A 9,353-nucleotide genomic window follows, 5' to 3' on the forward strand; every position below is an offset into this window, starting at 1 on the left:
GAGTCTATGTTCTCCAAGGTCAAGTACTTTTAAACCTCAGTTCTCTGATCAGTACTTGGCACATACATTTAAAGGGGTCCCAGGGAGTTGGGGGCTGATCAGCAAAAATTGATGTCCACTGGCACATTTGCTATTCACCAAATCTTGTTGGGAAGTAACAGAGCCACATGAGAAGGGAGGTCTTTCATAGAAAAAGACAGTAAGACAGTCCCAAGGCTATGTAAATGCATGCATGCATGTGTGTGTGTGTGTGTGTGTGTGTGTGTGTGTGTGTGTGTATGGGTATAGGTGTGGTAATTAGTAGCACTGTGGGGAATCTTCTATATTAAAGAGCTTCCAAGAGCACTTTGGGGTGTTCTAAATACAGGATTGCATTTTACCGATTGGTGTCGGGGGTCAGGAAAAGTTTCATGGGAGATACAAAGCAGGTAGGCCCTAAGTGATTAAGAATCGTATTTGAACTACTTTAAAAAGTCATCACTACTGGGAACATTTGAGTTTGGTGTCAGCCGGCTTTTACTCGGCCTGTAATGGCCTGGAAGCCAATATATACAAGCCGGTTTGGGTTTGTTTATATGAAAAACAGTGAGTTAGTTCTTCCTCACTGTGAACCTTACATGAAGTCACTAATGACAATTTTGCTGGACTCTCAGAGGTGCCCAAGGGAATATCACATTTGAACTAGTGCCAAATTCAGATTCTAGAGGTAAAGAACTAATTTACTTTCTTCCTTCCTCCCTCTTTCTTTTTCTATCATAAACGGGACCTTGTCACTATTCAGATTCTTGGATTGAGATGGTTCATATGAGTCCGTGTAGATCATTCCTTATTAGCACCTGCCTCATCCCCAGAATGACTACCTTCACCAGGAGGCTTCATGGGCTCCCAGTTAAATATGGGCCTCATTAGTACTTTTGCTATTCTAATGAAGACATCCTGGAAGAAGGAAATACATTGGCAAACTTTTCTGCATCTTTCCTGATGCTGTCTGGAATCAATTCATTGACCTCTTCTTTTATGTCATTTGTATGCATCTCTTGGGACATGACAGCTGTCATATTTTTCTGAATGGGGTGGACATGGGGCAGTCTTCTGTACTTGACTGTTTCATTCAAATAACAACACAGAACCAGCAGAGCAGAACCATCAGCTCTACCAGTGCCATCCATTGCCAAAACGAGTTTCAATCACAGGGGACCATGTTTTTGATCCTGGAGTACATTGTTTCGTAAGTAAGATCCATGCCATGGAACTTACTCAGGCAGCATTTACCCTCAATATATTCCATAGTTAGCTTGAATTTCCTAAATATAATTTTGTTATTTTTCAGGTCAGCAAGGCTTACTTCAAACACACGACCTTTGAGGACATCAGATGCAATTTTGGTCCCCTGTGTCCTTGGGACTAGCATTTTCCCAGTATTTCTGATATTGAACATAAGAGGTGTTTTTTACTTTATACCAATCTTCTTTCTTCTTGGCTACCATTTTGCTTCCTATTGAAAAATGTTTTTGCTAAGCACCATGGTACTGCCCAGAGAGTCAAGAGGACAGAAGTGCAGTTCAGTCAGAAACTTAGGCAAAAAGGACCCTGTGTTTCTTAAATATGTCCATTGATCTATTCTGCTTCAGAATTCAGGGCATAAAGAGATCTCTCTGGTGGCTGGAGGGATATCACAACTTGTCTTTTTTATTTCTACAGCATAATATCTGGTGTGTATGATACGCTCAAAAAAATCCTCTGATTGGAGTGAATTAAAATTCCAAATACTTACAGAATGCATCCTTTAAATACAATAATCAAAATATAGAACATCGTTTTTAAAAATTTAAACATTTTTGTCTTGAAAAATAAAGCTAAATAAATCCAATCAATTTGGAGCTATTTGTTTAGATTCATAAAAACAAGCTATGTGGGTATTTTTCTAGGTGCAAACTATTGAATACAAGTTTTATAGATAAGAAATGTCAAATAATGCAGACAAGTCCACTTAATAAAGAGAAACATAATGCCTGAAGACTCATTTAATGCACAGGAATTCCTGCTTTACCTCTGCAAGGCCACAAATGATAAGGGTAATAAGAAATAGGATTGAACAGATGGTTAGAAAGATGAATAGATGATTGATTAGATAGATAGATAGATAGATAGATAGATAGATAGATAGATAGATAGATAGATAGGTGATAGATAGATAGATAGTATTGCACATTGTTATCTGCTAAAGAAACTGCTTTACCCACATCATTTTATTTTAGAAGGACCCTTAGTGGAAGTTTTGCTATTATTATATTTTAAATATAGGAACTTAAGGCTTAAGAAAGTTATTTACAAATGACAACTGAGCTCCTACATGGTGTTTGAATGCAGGTTCTCTGACTTCAACATCTGTGTGGCCAGTTACTAAACAAGCACATGACATGCTGGTAAAGGTAGGTTTCAATTTTAACACTTCTATAGATTCTGTCCCTAAAAGAATCCTAAGCTGTTTCCATGTTGGTCTTTGAGCTTGCCTGCTAGGAATGCCCTTTTATTTTCAAAAGTAACTTCAAACACTCTGAAAATACAATAAAATCAATGAGGAATTGTATTCATGTTCCAGATCAACATATTCTAGAGGAAAACAAATGAAAACCACCAGAACACTCTGCTTATTTATGCACTAGTTGAATTATATAGGCCCACTCACTGTTCAATTAGTCTAATTATGGTCAACATCAGTCTCTGTTGTTAGGATGACAGAAGAATGTGATTCTGCCCCTTTTTCGGAGCCAGACTTGTCTGATGAATAACTGATAGGCTCTGTGTATAACATGGGTCATTTTCATGCACCTTGCAGGCTACTGTACAATTAAAATGATTGAAATTATCATTTTTGCATAAATCTCTTTTGAATACTTATTCCCTATGGTCATTTACATATGAACCTCCATAGTTTGCTGAATGTGGTATGATTTTATGAGATTTTTTATGTCTTTGTTCAATGAGAATAAAATCAAGAAATTCTTATAGTTCGGGTCTGAACTCAAGCCATCTTGAGTACCCATCCCTTAACATGGCCAGAATTAATCAGATGATGGAATCTCAAAATTTTTTAAATGTGGCTCCATTAAGGGAATTGTTCAAGCTCGATATGAAGTTCATGCCCCATGTGCATGAACACCTGCATTTGAATATGCATGTGTGTGTGCATGTGTGTGTGTGTGTGTGTGTGCACGCACGCACGTGTGCGTGTGCACATGGGTATTTCAAGTATAGCCGGAGAACTCAGCAGTGAAAGTTGTAAAACCTGGAAATTTAAAATTAGGTAGCAACCAGGAATTGACTTCCAGCACTTCAAGGACTCCCCAAGGAGCAAACAATCTAAATTTTCTGCAACTCATGCAAATGTTTGTGGTTTACATACTTAGAGGGTCATAAGATAAACTGGAGCATAAGACACTATTTTCTTTCTTTGGGTGGTGCTGGGTATTGAACCCAGGGACTTGTGAATGCAAGGCAAGCACTCTACCAACTGAGCTACACCTCCAGCCTAAAGGAGTAATTTCTAGCAAAATTACTAGGAGTTATGTGCCAGGAAGTGCTAGACAGGGTAAGAAATTGTGTTATTCCAGTTCTGCAGGAGCCCTGCCGAGCAGGGAAGTGGAGAGGAGGCCACTGAACACTCTCCTCTTAGAGGATGTCTCTGAGAAATAGCAAAGCAGGAGTTGATGGACACATTTGGTCCCAGAAATATCTTCTTTGGTTGGCGTGATAATCTGATGAAAAATTTTGAACAATGTTCCAAAATCAAGATATTTCACATAAACTCATATAATTCCAATTTCCTTTTTTCTTTGTTCTTTTTAGATATACATGACAGTAGAGTGTATTGTGACATATTATACATACATGGAGTATCACTTATCCTAATTAGGATCCCATTCTTGTGGTTGTAAATGATGCTGAGTTACCCTGGTGGTGTATTCATATATGAACACAGGAGAGTGATGTCCAATTCATTCTACTATTCCAATTTCTCTTGAGAAATTCAATATATCAGTACTGGGAACCCAGTTCCCACAGGGAATTATGTTCTGAACTGGAGTGAATGCTGTCACTTTAGATGTACCATGTGCTTTTCTGAGGCCAGAGCCCTGGCTGTCTGTAAACTAGAGTCAGTAATCTTATCTCTGTGATTTTGGGGAGAGGCATAAATGCAACCTTAAGTCCTAAGGCTAAAGGATGGGGAGAATAATAAAAATGTAAACATTCTACTCAAATTTGAACTTCAGTTTGCTGCACAGACACAGAAAATCTGGGTGATCCTTTTGTGTCCTCAGAGAGTCCACCATCTTATCTGACATTTAGGTTGAAATTTGTTAAGCAGACAACGGTTTCACAAAGGTCGTCAATAAGTAATGAGTTGAACTGGGAATAAAATCTTATCAGATTCAAATGTAGCCATTGTATTTTGAGGGATCTCTGAAGTAAATCATTCAGTTAGTATTTCATCAAATTAACTGGTTGTTCAACTGAACCAAAGCAACATCCTTGTTTGATTTATTAAAAATATACTCCTAATGCTTTCTTCTTCTAAGACATGAGCAATAATCCATATAAGAACTTTCACAAAAATATTCTCTGAACTAGGAGTTAGTTACAAATTTCTTGGCAAATCCAACAAAAATAATTTGAAGAGAACCAAAAAAACTCCCTAAAATACAACAGAATGACTCCACAAAATAAAGAATGTGTAAGAATAACTTTTTTTAAGAATTGTATTATTTCTCGTGGACGTAATTGAGCATGCATTTTGTATTTTGTGAGAGCATTTGTTATGGTTTAGATATGAGGTGCCCTCTGAAAGCTCATATGTGTGTGAGACTACAAAAGAAAATTTAGAGGTGAAATGATTGAGTTGTGGGAGTTTCAACTTAATCAGTGCATTCATTAATCTGCTGATAGGGATTAATTGGTTGTTAACTGTAGGCAGATAAGTTGTGGGTGGAGGAGGCAGGTCATTGGGGGTGTGACTTTTTATTTTGTCCCTGGTAAATGAGAGATCTCTGAAATCTCTCTCTCTCTCTCTCTCTCTCTCTCTCTCTCTCTCTCTCTCTCCTGATTTGCCATATCCTGAGATACTTTCCTGTACCATACACTTCTGCCATGATGTTCTGCCTCACCTCAGGCCCCAAGGAATGTAGTCAGGCGTCTATGGACTGAGACGTCTGAAACCATGAGCCCCAAATAAATGTTTCTTCCTTAAAATTGTTCTTGTCTAGTCTTTGGGTCACAGAGGTGAAAAAGCAGACTTAAACAGTATTTTCTATATAAACTGAATCTTGATTGGCCACCACTTTAAGTGAAAGCCAATATCCTGAAAAAAAAATTAAGGAAAAAATATCTATGTTCACATCTTAATGTTAGACTTGTCAACAAAGAACTCCATTGGAACAGCAAAGAAGTATGTAAATAATTAAAAAGTAGGGCAATATATGAGGCTTTTGGTTTTAAGAGAGCAAAATGATTGTATCATCAGGTGAGATGATGATTATTGGGAAAATAGGTCAAAATACCAGTGTAATGGTAAACATCTCTTTACGTTTCCCACAGAGAATGAAGCTCCTATTTACAGAACTCTGACCTTTGGAAAAACTGCTATGGATGTCCTTAGTTAATGCTGCAGCTGATTCTGTTATCATGATTGCCTCAGGATATTTATTTATTTATTTGTGATCCTATGTGCTTGGATACATGCTCTACCACTGAGCTGCACTCCCTCCTTTTTTTAATTTTATTTTGAAACAAAGTCTAGTTTTGAACCGGTAGAAGATATAAAATAAGGTTCCTCCTATTGGGAAGAGAGCCGTGGGATGGGCTGGCACCAGGGCTCTCTCCTTGACTCTTCAGAATCTCTGCACATGCTGGTTGCAATGTCCACCTAGCAGCATTGTCCGTGTGGCTTAGTGGCCTCCTTCCATGAACCCTGGCACATGATCTGGAGGTTCCATGAACCCACATGTTTCTGCACAACCCCCATAATTAGTGACTGGCCTCTGAGCCACCAACCTCTGCCAAGAATATGTCCAGGACCTCAGGAGGCAGCCGTGTTGACGGCCAAAGCAAAATCAAGCTGGCATTTGCAGCACAAGGGGATGGATACTGGGCTTTGTACTGCCTGCTCTGTAGGGTTAGCATCCAGGCCTTGAAGTAAGTCAGACTGGGGTTCAAAATCACATTGTTATTTCCTTTTTGTCTCACTTTAGAAAAGCTGTTTAAACTTCTCAGCACTAGTGTCTTAACTCAAATATCCCCCCCCACTCTGTTATGAGATCACCATGTGTTTTATACAGGTTATATCTAGGGCATGCTGTATGTGTACCCGGTGCATAATAAGTGCTCAATAAATGCTAATGGGGTGTTTATGATGGTGAGGGTCAAAACCAGCCTAAGGACTCCTAGAACAACAGTGTGTGATGTCTTGAGAAGGAGATGCGTTCTTTTGAGATCTTTGGTATATTTTTGTGCATAAGATTAATAAAGAAGCTTATGGGGAGTGGAAAATATAATTCCCTAAATAAGTCAACAGGATCGAAAGAACCACATTCCAAGTCCAGCTTACCATCTTTTTTTTCCCCCCTTAGGGCCAAAAGTTCTTTACAACTTTCATTTCCTTTCAGGTCTTGATACATTTATTTATTAGGCAAAATGGGAAATGAAAACCCTAAAATGATAAAGATGCTCAGGAATTGAAAAAAATTATTCAAGTGTCAGGAGTGAAGGATGCAGGAGAGAAATGAGGGTGTCAGAGTCAGCTGGGTGGGGGGAAGATGGTGAGAAGGTTGGGGGTCGCCTGCTTGCTCTCGGTGGACCTGGGATTGTTCACAGACTAACCTGTCAGACACAGTTTGCTCTTTTGGACCGACACGCTCAGCGGCACACCTGTGCGGTTGAGGCATGAGAAGCCGGTTTTCTGGCAGTTTGTTCTGGATGGTGGTTTTCCCAGGCTCCTCATGCCTATGAGGAAGTGATGTGCTCATGTGGAGTGACGCTCCCTGCAACATGCATGTGCTCGTGGCTGAACTCCGTGTGTCTCGGAAGCCCTGTGCCCTGGCTGCTGCTGCCTTGGGCTGATGCATGTGCAATGCCCTGTCCAAACTGCTCCTGGTGAGCAGCTGCTCACTCACTGTGCTGCACAAGCTGCCAGGAAAGGTGCTCATGCTGAACAGGAGCCACCTTGGATTTAAAGTTATGGAAGTGCTTATTTAAATGGAGTAGTGAGCAGGGGGTTCAACCTGTGCTTGGGGACACTCAACAAGAGCCTCTGGGACTGCTCACAGGGCAGTGTTCTGTGGGCCCATCTTTTTCTCCCAGGTGGTCTTAGAAGGCCTTGTGTACCTGGCAGGCGTGCCGTGGAGGCTGTGTGTCAGCAGCTCTCTTTCTCACCTGTCCTCCTAAATGTCACCAGAGGACAGATCAAATCCACTTTCATCACCCTGACCCCTGAACCTGCATTCCTCTGTGCCCACCCACTGGCTTTTCCCAGTCACCTCCCGGATATCTCAACCCCACCATGACCAGCCTCCCTGGGGGGACTTCAGTGCTGAGATTTCTGACCTGGGTCTCAGCTTAGACATCAACAGCCAAGGTCAACCAGTTCCTTAATCCTCTAAGGACTGACTCTGAGATGCATTAGTGTTTGTAAGATTTCATTTCAATCTCATGTGTGGTTATCTTTGCTTTCCAAAGATTACTTGAACCTGTGTGTGTGTGTGTGTGTGTGTGTGTGTGTGTGTTTTCTTTTTAGCAAGCCTAGGATTATTTCTTAAAAAAGAAGCAAGTGTGGGTGCACAGGGCTGTCTCTCCACTGCCTTCCAGAATTTCTAAGTTGCAACCCACAGGCAACAAAGTTCCCACTGGGAAAAGGCACTGTTCAAGGCAGTGTCAACTATGATTGGGGCTGAGTTGAATGTTGGCAAAAAATCAACAGCAGCAACCAGGAAGGAGCAAGGATTTCAACTCTTTCTCTCTCTCTCTTCCCCCCCGTCCCCCCCAGTCTTTCCTTCCTTCCTTCATGTGTGTCTGTGTGTGCATGTGTGTGCATGTGTGTGTGTGTGAGAGAGAGAGAGAGAGAGAGAGAGAGAGAGAGAGAGAGAGAGAGAGAGAGAGAGAGAGAGAGATTTCCCAAGAATTCACAAGTTCCAGGCAGAGGATTTTTGCTTCATGATAATGGTAAGACAGGTTCATAACATCCAGAGGGGTCTTCGGAAAATCCCTTTTGTCTCTTAGTACAAAGACATGGCCTAAAAACCTTCCTCCCCCAAACTCAGTTCATGGACCAGCAGACTTGCACCTGGGAACTTATTAGAAATGCAAATTTTCAGGCCCACCCAGACCTGGAACCAGAATCTGCATTTTAGCAAGATGTCCAAGGGACCTGTGACACACAAAGATTGGAGAAGGACCAGACTCAGCCCCTGACTGCTTGGCTCTGCCACCTTCTGAGGTGAAATCTCCAAGTTTCTGAGCTGGCCTTGGCCTTCATCCTGTTCTCATTCCATGTCCAGCTCCAGCCTCCTTCTCTTCTAATGAATGCCTTCACATGGTCCAAATCTGGGCTCCAGTGGCACTTGCTCAGGGAACCATCCTCTGACTCCTTAGATTCCACGTCAAGTTCACCTCTGACTCCGACACAGACCTGAAGGCCACATAGACCTCACTGCCTTCATGTGTTCAGGGCTGTGCTGTAGGATTCTTGGCTCTGGTGATTCTCATCTGTCACCAGTTCCACACAGAATGTAAGTTTCATGAGGGCAAAAGCTGAGTCTGGCTTATTACCCCAAGTCCCAAGACCCTAGCACAGTGTCCAGTATGTGGCAGAAGCTCAATAAATATATTTCAGAAAGCAGATGCAAGTTGTCAGACCTCGTCATTAGGATGTCACAGGCACACTGCTGGCTACTCAGTTTCTCTTTAGACATGTTCAGAGAACTTCTACAACTGTGGTCTGTTTATAAAATTCCAGGTAATAAGAGAAACCAACACATAGACCTACTACCTTGGGAGCTTCTGCTGCACATTGGACTTCATCCTGTTTAATCCTTACAGTGTTTTCTAAGTTTTATAAATTAATGAACCGAGGCTGAAATCCATGGTTTCAGACCAAATATCTGGGAGGAAAACCAGGCTGCATTCTTGATTGCTGCTTCCAAGACAGAGGAGGCTGGGACTCAAGCCCTGCCCTGGGTGGGCTGGCAAGTTGGCCCCCACAGCTAGATTGCTCCCTACTTCTGGCCCCTGTTAGCACAGATTTTGGCTGAGCACACTGCCTGGCTGCCCTGCACTGTTCCAGGCCTTGGGAATACCAGTGG

The sequence above is a fragment of the Ictidomys tridecemlineatus genome, chromosome 16 (genome assembly GCF_052094955.1).
Source record: "Ictidomys tridecemlineatus isolate mIctTri1 chromosome 16, mIctTri1.hap1, whole genome shotgun sequence".
Taxonomy (NCBI): domain Eukaryota; kingdom Metazoa; phylum Chordata; class Mammalia; order Rodentia; family Sciuridae; genus Ictidomys; species Ictidomys tridecemlineatus.